The following is a 14,595-nucleotide window of genomic DNA, read 5'->3' on the forward strand; positions in this document are numbered from 1 at the left end:
AACTATAGTTGTTCATTTAACAGATCCCAATCGCCAATAATTCCTAGTTAATTTGTTATTATCACATTTCTGACTTAAAAAATATTGCCGTACAGGTATCATTTCTCTTGGAATTTCTGGTTGTCATTCTTTAAAAAACAGTATTAATAAAACTCAATTTCATTTTTTCCGTTCTGTTAGTTTGGCTGAACAACTATTATTTAAAGGATATAAGCCATCTGGGGTCGAGGATTGGCGGTGAATTCTTGTAAGAAATGCTGTGAAATGTGGTGAAAAAATTTCACGCGTATTTCTTACATCTTTTGCGGTAAATGCGGTGAATCGCTGAAAAAAAACCAAATTCACAGTTTTTAAAAAGGATGATCCCTGCTGTGAGACTGTATATGGGACACACTGTGATGGGTATACAGTCAAAAACACTGAGATCGGCGGAAACACAGTGATTAGTGGGATTTTTCAGTATAACTAGTGAGATCGTGTAACAAGCACGTAAAAGCAAAATGGCAAAAACCTGTGAAGCCACTTTGTGGATTGATGAAGCCACTTCGTGGATAACTTGAACAAAAAGAGCACAGTCAAAAACGCTGAGATCGTTGGAAACACAGTGATTAGTGTTTTTTCAGTGTAACTTGAATAAAAAACCAGCTTAACTCTTTTATAAATTTTAAATTTTGCTATATTTATATAAAATTAAGATCCTTGTTTTTTTACTACTTAGTCAAGTCATAATCAAGCTAAAACCCAAAGCAATAGCAAAATTTAATAATTTATTTAAAAAAATAAAGCAAATTTCAAAATAAGAGCGAAATCCCTCTTTTAAGAGCGAATCACTCTTTAAGAGCGATTCACTCTTATTCGGGTTGAACCCCCAGTAGAAAGATTGCTCTTTTTCGCTCTTAAAGAGTGATTCCCTCTTTTTTTGATATTTTTTTATTTTTTATACTTTTTATTTCAAATTATCTATACTCTTCAATAAATTTTTATTTTCTTTTACTTTTTCTATATTTAACCCATTATTAATAAGAATTGATACAAAATTATAATCTTTACACGAAGGACCTTCGGTCTTGCTACACCAACAACTTTCCTCAGTTTGGCTAATAACTAAAGGACTTACAGTCTTGCTTTGCCAACGAGGACTAATTGTTTTCTCACTCAAATCAGGGAACCTGCTTCGCAGATTTCTACTAAATCCTCTAGTTAATTCTACATCTGGATGTTGTTTCTTTACATGAGCCCGTATCCCATCATATCTCACAACAGAAGCACAATATGGACAATTAACTTTAGCTGAAGTACAACTTCTACATGTATACTTACTCTCATCAAAATCAGTTAGTGTTTTATATAATTACATTTATTACAACTTCTAATTAAGACTTATGGGCTAAGGTTAAGGTTAAGGTTAGGGTTAGGGTAAAGGTCAGTGTTAAGGTTTGGGCTAGGGTTAGGGTTAGGGTTGGGGTTAAGGTTAAGGTTAGGGTTAGGGCCAGGGTTAAGGTTATGGTTAGGGTTAGGGTGTGAGTTAGAGTTAGAGTCATAGATAGAACTAGAACTAGAACTAGAACCAGAACTAGAACTAGATTCATTTTCTAAAGAACAACCCCATGGAGAAAAGTTATTAGCGCAAACACCACTTAGTATTATATTACCACATATACATTTATCAGTTTTATCTTTATGACATGATTCATAATGATATTTTAAAACAGCAATGTTTCCATATTTATAGTTACACTCTAAACAGTTTAAAAGCATTTATAATAGGGTAAACTATAATATTTACCTAATCATTTCTCTGATAATATATAGCCATGATTTCAATTAAATCTTTAGTATTATCTTTAGATGTGATACACTCTGCTAAATATTTATTTCCTAATGTATTGAGTGTATAAGTTTTACATCTCTTATCTAAAATCAATTCAAGGTCGAATTTTTTTTTATCTCTAATTAAATTTATTATCTCTTCTCAAAATTCTTCATTATTTCCATATAGTCTGGTTAAAAATTTTCCCCCCTTTCTATTCAAAATTCCCATCTCTTCATTTATATATTCTTCTTGTAGTTTTTCTAAGGTTGTAACAAGTTTACGTGCCCCATTAACTAAGTTATTTTTTAGATCGGTGAACGAACTTTGCTCGTGGTTTACCAAACCGCTTCGCAGATAGGACTTTGTCCATGTTTCACTATCAGTATAATCACTTTGTGTATTAGCAAAGCTACTTTGCGTATCAGTATAATTACTTTGTGTATTAGCAAAGCTACTTCGTAGATCAGTGTAATCACTTTGTGTAAAAGAATACCTGCTTGGCAGATCGTCTCCATATCCAACTTTAATCAAAGTGTTTGCTCTATTCAACATATTGCTTGCACTCATTGCCACGGCTCCAACAGTTTTTATTATTGAATCAGGATAAATATAACTAGTTATAATTAAACCCCAACCTATAATTCCACCAATATTTGATAATTGTTTTAAACCTTTTGCTTTAACCATCTCTTTTGTTAAAAAATCATTCCGAATTTTAATATTATTTAAAGTAAGATGTTTATTAAAATAAAAATGATAATTATCATGATTAATGGTATTTCTATCTGTTGCATTCATCATGAGTGGTTTCATATATGCTATAAGTTTATTTATATGTTCTCTTTCTAATTGATCCTTTAAACTAAGAGCTTTTAAATCAAGGAAACCAACTCTTGAATCATATATCATTGTTCTATTACTATTAATAATAATAAAAGTATTTTACTTCTTATTATATTTAATTATACCATAACGAAGTTCATCTGACATTCCATCTGTACAATTATAATGGTTACTATTTAACTCACTAGTTATTTTAATAAAGTCATGTTCACATTTATATATCTCATTAAAGTTTTTAAATAGATCAGGTCCATTATAAGTTGTTAAATAAATAGTATCACAACTCATTCTTGCCGTATTAATTATTTGAGCTGGTTTATGACACATTACAATCATTTGAATATTATAATGTCTACCTTCAGTAAAATAATAAGCTATATCCTTATTTAACCTATCACCCATATCATCAAGTACTATTACACAATTTTGAAATTTATGCATATTACTTTTTGTGATCATATTTATATCACATTTATCATACCCAGTATAAAACTTATTAGACTCAGGTTATTATATTATTATACTTATTATACTCATCTTATTATACTCAGTCTCTGTCAACTTTACACAGTATAACTATAATTTTAGCTTGGTCTTGGTTTTGGTTTTGGTTTTGGTTTTGGTCTTGGTTTTGGTCCCGGTTTTGGTTTTGATCACTGAACGAACTTTGTTCGTGGTTTACCGAACTGCTTGGCTTGCCACGGACTTCGTCCAATCGCAGATCTTGGTTTTGGACTGAGTATAATTTTAAGCATTGTCTAATAAAATGTGTTTTCCCTGTACCAGTTCCACCATAAACAATAATATGTAATGGTGACTTTTCATATTCAAATCTAATTAGACTCCTAATCATAAATCCACCAAAGCTTTCTTCTAGTTTTGTGTATTTACTCGGTATTGAATCATATATTATAAAACAAAATATAATTATCAAAAATAAAATAAAAACTACACTACCCGCCTCCATTTTTATATATAAAATATAGAATTGATTTAGACTACGACTTAGACTTATTAAATTTATTATATAAAAATGCTTATCCTAACTTTTGAGGAATTCAATAATAATTTTAATATTGATAATAGTGCTATGAGCGATATTAGAATAAAAGATATAGGTAAAGATATAAGTCTAACACCAATTGAAATTGTAATGAGAGATCAAACTCCAGATAACACAAGTGAACCTAACGTCAACATTATTGTAAATGTACATCGAACTGAAGGCACACATTGGGTTTTAGTTTTAAGAAGAGAAGGTGGTCCTGTGTATAACTTTGATAGTTTTGGTGTAGAAACACCACCATTATCTTTAGAAGAATATGTTGATCTAGGCTCTAATAAGAGAATACAACACTATGATGAATCTTATTGTGGGGCTTATTGTTTATATATGATCTATCTTATTGATAGAGGATTTAGAATTAAAAGTGCTTTAAATATTCTAGTTAATCAAGTTAAATGCCCTGAAATATATAATGAGTGTTTTTGTTTAGGTTGTCATGTTAATGTTAATGATAATGTTAATGATAATGATATTGATAATGATAATGATAATGATAATAATAATGTTAATGATAATGTTAATGATAATGATAATGTTAATGATAATGATAATGTTACTGATAATGTTAATGATAATGTTAATGATAATGTTAATGATAATGATAATGATATTGATAATGTTAATGTTAATGATAATGTTAATGATCTACGAAGTAGCTTTGCTAATAATGATAATGATAATGTTAATCATGGAACCTGTTTGGCTAGCCACGAGCAGAGCTCGTTCGCAGATGATAATGATAATGATAATGATAACGATAATGATAAAGATAATGATAATGATAATCAGGAAACCTGCTTCGCAGATCTATTTGATGAAAAACATGATGGAACATCGGTGGAACCGGTTCCCGGACGGCTGAAGCCCCATCAAAAGGGTAAACCTAACAATAATACCCCTACTAGTGATATCTCTATAAACATAAATGAAGATCTACAATCATGGCTAAATGATGATGATATAATTACTGAAGCTGAATTCCCAGATTACTTTAGATGTATAATATCTGGTCCTAGTGAATGTGGTAAGACATTCTTATTAAAAAAACTAATTCTAGTTAGTATATATTTTGATAAGCTATACATCATTGGACCTACTGGTGATCAATACAATGGATTAGAAAGTTAAAATCGACTAAGTCGCAACTCTGTTGACAATAAAGCAATTATAGAATTTATTAAAGATATAAAAGGTTTACCCTCTCCTGATAAACTACCAAAAGACCAAAAGAAACTAATGATATGCGATGATGTTAGAGCCAAAGAACCAGTTATTAATGAATACTTTTGTAGAGGTAGACATAATAATTGCAATATGATATATCTTAATCAAAACCTGTTCTCTCTGGATAGGCAGAGTGTTAGAGAGAACTGTAATCTATTTATTTTATTTGAACAGAGAGGTAAAGTCCTAGCATCGATATATCAAGATTTCTTTAATAATGTTGAATTTAGTTATAATGATTTTGCTAATATATGTAATAAGGTATCGAAAGAGCTTTATAATTATATTGTCATTGATAAAACTAAAAATAAAAATATTAATGGTAAACTAAGAATTAATTGGGATCGGAGAGTTTTGTAAATTAATTATTATTATACAATTTGATGCCTCACATGGTTTCCCTGCTTCACTTGGTTTCCATGCTTCACTTGGCTTCCATGCTTCACTTGGTTTCCATGTTTCACTTGGTTTCGATCTCCTAAATTTTTCTTTAGTACATAACCTACAATAGAATTGTTTAAATCTAAACTGAGAGATATGTTTATATAATTTACACTTTCTACATGTTAGATATTGATCGAGATTAATAAAGTGTTCTAGTAAATGATCATGTTTATCTCTATATGTTAAAATTCTATTACATAGAAAACATTGATATGGTTTACCCTGACACCAATTACAACTCTGACCCCAGGACTTATTTTTACATTCATCACATTTAATACTAAACTTTTTTTATTAATTTTTAAGGGGAAATATTATTTCAAAATATGTTATGATTATTAGGGAAATAGGAACTGTTTAGTCTCAGTCTAGGTCTAAGTCTAGGTCTAAGTCTAAGTTTAGCTGTTAACATAGATGCAAAGTAAAACTTAATACATCGCCATTAAAGTCTATAGGTCTTCCATACTCATCTTTGATATGAAACTCTATATATTCTATTGTATCGTTAGTTATATTTTGATATAAGATATTAGTTGGTATAATATTTATTAGATAGCCTGGTGGTTCTGTTAGAGTAAAAGTATGTAGTATGTCTGTGTTATTCCCATTATCTTTAACACCAGATATCACACTGCAATGAATGTTAATTGTACTAAAACACATAATATCAACAATTTTCTGAGATGTATATTTACCTTTTTTATAAACTATTTTTCTAAATCCTAGTAATGGGGCTATTGAATTTTCTAAATCAAAGTATATTGCACCTTGCTTTATTTCCAATAAACTTTTCATTGTGTTCTTATCAGATTCTATTATAACATTACCATTAGTTTCTTCTTTTATTAATTTTGCTATTTCGAATAATTCATATGCCCTGGTATAATAGCTAAAATACGGGTATCTGACCATGTTTCACCTTGGGTATCATATAAGAATTGATTGTTCTTTCTAATCACATTAAACACCGATTTATAAACAGATAATCTAATTACACCTAATTTTGATGAGTTAAGTATGGGTTCACTAAAGTTAAACTTTTCTGTTGGCTTTATCATTTTAAAGTTAAGTGTATGCTCTTCTTTAGTTTTAGTTAAAGCTTCATATATATTTTGCAGTTCTCTTAAGATTAAACTATCAGACATTTTTTATTTTATAAAAATGGATTTTGATTTGGATACAACTTATGGTTATAATAATGAAATACACAAAAGTAAGATTATTAAATATAAACCAAATAATTCGGCAACAATGAATACGGTTAATACCAATATTAATATCATTCTCAATAGAGAAGAGAATCACTTAAATTTGCGTGATTCATATCTAGAGATAGAGTTTGTTGTATCAGATGATGCTGGTGGTGTATTTGCTAATGATGCTAATATCGGATTAGTTAATTATGGTATGATGGCATTGTTTAGTTCAATTAAGCTTGAAACTAGTGGTGGTAGTACTATTGAATATGTAGATCATTGTCATCCTAATCTATTGATGTATAAGTTATTAACTAGTATTGGTGATGAATATGAGAGTGGTTTTGTTAGAAATCAGGGCAATAGATATAGTCAACTTAAAGGTGACCATATTGCTGCACAACGAGGTCATATGTATAAGATGATTAAGATGAGTGATCTATTTGGTTTTGTAAATGATTTAGAAAAGATTACATATGGTTTATGATTTAAACTAATACTAAAAAGAAATAATAATGATAGAGCGCTATTTAGAGTTAATGCTAATCCTGGTGCAGTTGCTAATGATGGTAATATAGAAATTAGAGATATATCATGGTGTGTGCCCAGTATTGATCCTAGTAATGACAATAGAATTATTTTGCAAAAGGGTTTAGGTAAAAAGAATAATGTAGACTTTAGCTATTATGAAAGAAAGACATTTTAAAAGAATGTACCCAATGCTACTAACTTCTTGTTTGATCTAGGTATGGAAAGTGGGATGGAAAGACCACAATATATAATAGTTGGTTTTGAAAATAATAATGTTAATGAACAAACTCATGATGCAAGTACATTTGATATAATGAATGTTACTGAATGTTGTTGTAAGATTGGTAGCGAGTTTTATCCTGAGGATAGAATGAATGTTAATTATGGTACCAATAATTATAATGAGGCTTTTAAAGAGATTATTAGCTTTAATAAAGATTATAATGGGCTACCACATAATATAAAACCATATATAAATCATAGAACATTCAAAAGTAATTATAGAAAATATGCATTCGATACTAGATATCAAAGTGATCATATAGGTCCACAACCAATACAACTTAATTTTAAAATTAGTGCTGCAGTTGGCGATGTTATGTGTCATGCAATAGTATTAACTAGAAAGGTTAATAGTGTCAACAGTGATGGTAATAAGATGGTTGATATAATATCATAATTATAATTATAACTATAGCCCTAGTCATTTTAACTATTTCTTACTTGTCTTAACAAAACCTCTAGAATAAATAATATCTAGTTTCTTTTTATTCTCTAGAGATAAACCTCCAGCTTCAAGCTTAATCTTAGCCTTGGGCCTAAACTTAGGCTTAGGCTTAGGCTTAATAACAACAAAGGGGTTATACTTTTTACTTCCATTCTTTTTTATATATAGAAATGAGTCTTTTGAGTAATTTCAAAACTAATTCATATTGTGTTGGTGGTAGACATTATAGTGGTACTAATAATATAAATGGAGCTCTCACTTCAAAAGGTACTAAAATGTTAAAGAGTAATTGTGTTAAATGTAGAAGGAATAAGTCAATGACATTATCTAATGCAACAATAGAAGCTGAGGGATTGAAAGATTTCTTCAAAAGTGTTGGCAGAGCTACGGTTAACTTTGGAAAGAAAGTTGCTAATAATCCAGTAAGAGCATTAGAAATAGCAAGTAAAATAGGAAGTGCAGCGGCAAGTAGAAACCCTAGAGCAGCTCTAGCGGCTACACCTGATTTAATTAAATTTGCAACTACTGGTGAAAGTATAAAGGTAGTACAAAAAGGAAGAGGATTATACTTCGGTACTATGAAGAGATAATTATTTGATTATAGTCATGATTAAATTTATAATTATGTTTGTATTTATGTTTATGATTATGATTATATTATATTTATGATTATGATTATGATTATGATTATGATTATGATTATGATTACAAATATATTTTGTTTATGATTATCGATAAATATTAATACTAATACTATTTTTACTAAATACATTATTATAACTAAACACTAACAACTTTAGTTTACAAAAACACTCAGCTTGTTTTTCTTGTTCTTCTTATAATCCTCATATACCTTAACTATTTCATTATACTCATCATTATCTATTTAATTATCATTCATTGATTTAGTATATAGTTTATTAAACTTGTCGCTAAACTAATTACTTAAAATATACATTTGTGAATACTTTATAATTTTATTTCTTATTTTAGTATTAATTGTTTTTGATAATGAACCACAAACAGTTGCTGTAGCATAAGCTGTTGGTATAGTATAAGTTAATCCTATACCTGTTAATGCAACTGATGTTGTTGTTGCCGTTGTTGCTATAGATGATAATACTATTTCTGTTATCTCAGCAACGTTAATATAATTTTTATATCTACTTCACTTCTTATTATAGTTATTAGTTTCAGTTTCATAATAATTTCTAATATCTTTTATAATGTTGATATTGTTGTTAAATTTATTATTGGCTTGAATCGTTTCATTTATCAGTCTTTCTGATACTGATGACAAATCTGGTTAAAGTAATCTCTCACTAGGAGCTGTTGGGTTAGTCATAGTTTCGGTTACTTTAATTAGTAAAAATTCTTTCTTTTTCTTTCGTTATAACTTATTGTTTAAAACCATAAAGCTTCTCTAGTCTTTCTTGTTCTTTATTATCAACTAACGTACTTCGTAAAAGTATAGCAATTATATATTGTACTATTGTCCTTTTATTCTTTAAAAGGGCTTCATCTATTAAAAAAATTAGTCTTTTTATTAACTTTGGAGTCAAATCTGACTTCCAGAAAAGACTATTTGAAAGACTTTATTATTTAAATAAATAAAGACTGAAAATACTCTTCCCTGATTGGATGAAAAGGGAATAATATATTTTCCTTTCTTTTCTTTAGATGTTTACCTGTTTTCCCTCTTCTCAGAAGAGAAAGCTATTTAGTCAGTACCAGTTACCTACCTGATATAATAATAAAGTATATTTCTCTCTCTCTCTACTCCGCTCTTGTTTTGTATTGAGATATATGTTAGACTTTAGCATTTGGGCCCGTGCACTGTCTACTGAAGCTCAGATAGAAGAGTAACAGACTAGAGATATAGAACTTTAGTTAGTCAGGTAAGCCTTAAGAGTACATCTCATTCTTGAGACAACCATAAGACAGTTCCACAAGTACCCTAATAAAGGAAAGCTCAGAACACGTCTTATCTGGTGCGACCAGTGCTGAACTAAATTGGGAAAATAACTCTTAATAAACTAATAACAAAATTATTGTTGGTAAACATAACGTATATAAAGAAAAGAACACTAAGATGGCTTACAACTACAATGAACAAACAAGTACTAACAATTTCTTAATACCATTTACAATTGCTAGCAATTGCCCACAAGAAAAACGTGAAATTATATACAGAATAATAACAAACTTGAAGAATGACCTCTTCAAAGAAACAAAACATATACAACAGTTTAATATAAATAGAAACCATCTAGTACATTATCTACCAGTAATACTACTGGATAGAGATCAAGATAACAAACATTACACATTTACACTAACAGATGAAAAAGGAAATAAAAAGATATTTTTTAATTTCCAAAATGAAACAACACTATCGGATATGCTTAAAATATTCTTAAAAAGACATGAGGAATTACAAGATAAAACAAAACTGACAGCAATAACATCTACAACTTACGAAACACTAAGGAATACAGTCGGATACCTAAACGAACATCTTCAACAAATACAGTCAGTGAACGATAGATTACGACTAGACATAAAAAAATTATAACAATTGGCTAACAAAAATAATTGAATTAAAACCAGATTTGAAAACAACAACATTAGACATAATAAAAATAGTATCTCAATTTACATTCCTTTTTTGGTTAGACAACTTCGAACAAATTAATGAAAAACGAACTCAATTCGGAGAAAAATTTCCCGAGGAAATCAATCATTTATGTGACGAACTCCAAAACATTTGGAATAGCGAACACTATTCAGAACATTTTGAAAGCACATTAAAAGTATGCTCAGATAGCATAAATTTCATCGAAGGATTACAAATTCATGTAAAAATCACTGATCAAGGACAGGCAGGATCTTCTTCATTTAACTAATCAAGAAGTCTAACATCGACATCGACACCAAAAGATATTCAAACAAATAATAACTTACAATCAAAACAAAAATCAACAATAAAACCTGATAAACTATTAACATTGAATTTATTTGGAAATCAACAAAATATAGTAGATGACATAGATATCTCAGACTCAGAAGGAAGAGAGATAAGATTTGGAAACCAATTACCACCATCAGCGAACCAAAATGTTCGACGGAAATACCCAACGAGAGATAATCATAATAGAAACAATACATATATTAGTTCTCTAAATGATAACCAGGAACAACACGAACAATATTGGGGACAACAAGCAAATAATTACATGGAACTAAAAGATGAAATAACGGCCACAGTAACAAACCACACAAATAAACTAATAGATAATCTGGAAATGAAATATCAACAAATGAACAGAAAAATGGAAAAACGACAAGACGAAGCCCTCGAAATGGTATTCGATAGACTAGACAAATTTCTAGAAAACTTTCAAAGACAAAATAATTTCAGAACAGAAACCGAAAACATACAGAACAATAGAAACATAGATAATAATAATATACATCATAACAATATCCAAAATAACAGACAACAAGAAAATCGTACTAGAAGAACAAATTCTATTACAACAGAAGAAAGAGAAACAACTGTAACAGAACCTCCTTTACCATTCTATAAACAATTAACATCAATGAGTATTAATGAAGAACCACAAATAGAACAAAACATTAGTAGTGGTTCAGTACCTACAACAATAAGACCATTCGATGGTACAGACCCAGCATACACTGTTGAAGATTACTTAAAAAGTATAGTTGCAGCAATAATATTCAGCAGCGGCATAGAACCAGTAAACAAACCTGGACATCACCAATGGAAAGTTAAAAGAGCAGCTTTAATATTACATACATTACAAACCCATAAGCGAGATCTATAAACCCTTTACAAAATCCATACCATAGAGACAAAATGTAGAAGTATGGCAATACAATTCGTAAGAATTGATTGCATCAGAATAACTTCTGATTTCGCGGAGGAATTGGATTATTAATACATGTTCATCTTCAATAACAAAATTTGTATTAATCCAACACGGCCAAACAGTCACATGCCACTGAATACTTCTCCATCGTGTCAACAACTTGTGTTGACAACCTACCCAACTAACCTCAATTTTTCCATCGAATTCCATAAAACATATAACATAATATACTTAACACTTAACATATAGATTTCAATTTTCTTTCCCACCGGAAGGGATACTAAGTATAACAGAACATTAAAACCGAACACAGGTTACAATGGAGAAAATTTTTTCTGAACATCTAACAACTAACAACAACAAACTAAACCAATTCAGGTAAGTCAGGTAAATCACCGGACATCAGGATCGCCTCCAGACATCAACACTGGGCCTAGCCGAAAGGATCTTTACCCACTGGACGTGTTAATGGAATAGATAGTTTTGTGGTTGTTGATGTTCACTCCTTGCTCTTTGGGCAACCTATGTCTAGGAATTGACTTGCTGACGAACCGATACAAAGCAACACATTCAAAAAAGAAAGAAAATCCTTCAGAGAGAATACAGAGAAATTGACTTATTAGATTATACAAGAGACTTTCAAAAAATTCAAAACCCCGGAAAGATGGAGTCAAACTGACTTCCAGAAAAGACTATTTGAAAGACTTTATTATTTAAATAAATAAAGACTGAAAATACTCTTCCCTGATTGGATAAAAAGCGAATAATATCTTTTCCTTTCTTTCCTTTAGATGTTTACCTGTTTTCCCTCTTCTCAGAAGAGAAAGCTATTTAGTCAGTACCAGTTACCTACCTGATATAATAATAAAGTATATTTCTCTCTCTCTACTCCGCTCTTGTTTTGTATTGAGATATATGTTAGACTTTAGCATTGGGGCCCGTGCACTGTCTACTGAAGCTCAGATAGAAGAGTAACAGACTAGAGATATAGAACTTTAGTTAGTCAGGTAAGCCTTAAGAGTACATCTTATTCTTGAGACAACCATAAGACAGTTCAGAAGTACCCTAATAAAGGTAAGCTCAGAACACGTCTTAACTTCTTTAAGTTCTTTTAGCCCAGTAGTAAGCATTTCATCTAGTTTTATGTTAGTGATATTCTGATTAAACTTATTATTATCAAATTCTTGTTTTAATTGATTATATTTAGAGATAGTATCAGCAGCAAATTTATTACAAAACTTAACAATATTTGTGACTTCATTTGCTTATTCAATAAACTCATTAATTAGTTCATCATTAACTTGTGTTTCATTTAGTTGTCATCTATCGGAGGATGTACATTTGTAATTTTATAGGTATCCTTCATATCAATATTATCATTATCTTCTAGGAATAACCCACGAGCCTTACTTAGTGTTAAGTTGTTTGTTGATGTTGTTGTTGTATGTTGATGTTGATTGATGTTTAGCTTGATTGAATCTATTTCTTGTCATCTTTGTATTTGTTTACAGAAATTACAGAACTATACCTTATGATTCCAAAACCTTATTTTTAGATTCAAAGTAAAACTCGGATTTTAATAGATCCTGTTCATGATATTTACCTTCTATTATCTCTCCATTAATATCGTCTATTTTATATGTTGGTGGTTGTGTTTTTAGAACTTCATTAACTTTAAACAATTCTCTATTCCAATTAGAAGTGTATCCCTTAGAGAAGATATTACGTTTATCTGCATTTCTAACATAATCACCAACTTTAAGTTTAGGTTTAATATTCCTACAAACGAATGAGTATTTAACCTTATCGGGATTATTAGAAGCATCAACAGGTGTCATATTAATTATTGAATGAATTTTATTGTTATATGTTACAACAGCATTATTTAATATTTTTACCCAATTACCATCCCCATTGATGAACATAGGTTTATTTATTATATGTAATAATGTTCTATTGAATCTCTTTATAAACACAGCCTTTAAATCACTATAAGTAGAATATAGTTTTGTTTCATATTCTTTTAGTAAAGATTTAAATGTTTTATTGTAAAACTCACTACCTCTATCTAACCATAAGTTTTCTGGTTTTCTACTTTCACCTAATACTAATTTAAAACCATTAGTTATAGATAAACCAAATTTATTCTTCAATGGAATAGCCCATGCATATTTTGTGAATATATCTATAACAGTTAATATAAACTTATAATTATTATTGTGTTTACTTAGAGATGACTTATCAACTAAATCAGCTGACCATGTTTCATCTTTATATAATGGTACTATTCTTTCTCTTCTAACCTTTGTTATTTGAGGACTGAATACTTCTTTAGCTAGTAATTGTTGCTTAGTTTTAATTGTGTCTTGTTTACTTGTGGATATAGTCATCTGCGATGCGGGTTCCCTGATCTGTGAAACAGCTTCCTTGATAGCTTTGTTCATTTTTGTTTATTTACCATAGTTAAAAACAAAATTATCTAGTTGCTCTTGATTAATAATATTCATAGATAATGGTTGCTTAGAGATGTCTAGCATTTCATCATATAATCTATCATGACCAGCTTTTGTTTCTAGTATTAATAATTCTAGTCTTTCTACTAAACCATTTAAATGGCAACTTCGTTGATTATTTGGGTTGGGGTTGCTATTTAAACCCCTGCCAAATACATCATCTTTTACCCCCATTATACGTTTTATTGTTCTATATCTAGTGCCTTTTTATCCTCTTTTCCTAAATCATATCTTATATCCTTTAAAAACCTTTTAATTTTGTTTTTATCTTCCTCGATTTCACCATGTTTTTTATTAGGGTTAGTAAGAAAGTTTATGAACTCATCTGACAATTCATATATGTTA

The 14,595-nt window shown here is 29.6% G+C and overlaps 1 protein-coding gene across 3 annotated transcripts in view; it reads left to right on the forward strand.

Annotated features, from left to right (window-relative positions):
- The first annotated feature begins 3,666 nt into the window (after positions 1–3,666).
- LOC142351847 (bestrophin-3-like) overlaps positions 3,667–14,595 on the forward strand; it is a 464,737-nt gene continuing 453,808 nt past the window's right edge. For all 3 annotated transcript variants that reach the window (XM_075404074.1, XM_075404075.1, XM_075404076.1), the window contains exon 1: positions 3,667–3,676. The gene's annotated coding sequence lies outside the window, so the exon portion shown is untranslated. The remainder of the gene's footprint in view (positions 3,677–14,595) is intronic.

The sequence above is a fragment of the Convolutriloba macropyga genome, chromosome 13, assembly GCF_964194025.1.
Source record: "Convolutriloba macropyga chromosome 13, txConMacr16.3, whole genome shotgun sequence".
In the NCBI taxonomy this organism is placed as follows: Eukaryota; Metazoa; Xenacoelomorpha; order Acoela; family Convolutidae; genus Convolutriloba; species Convolutriloba macropyga.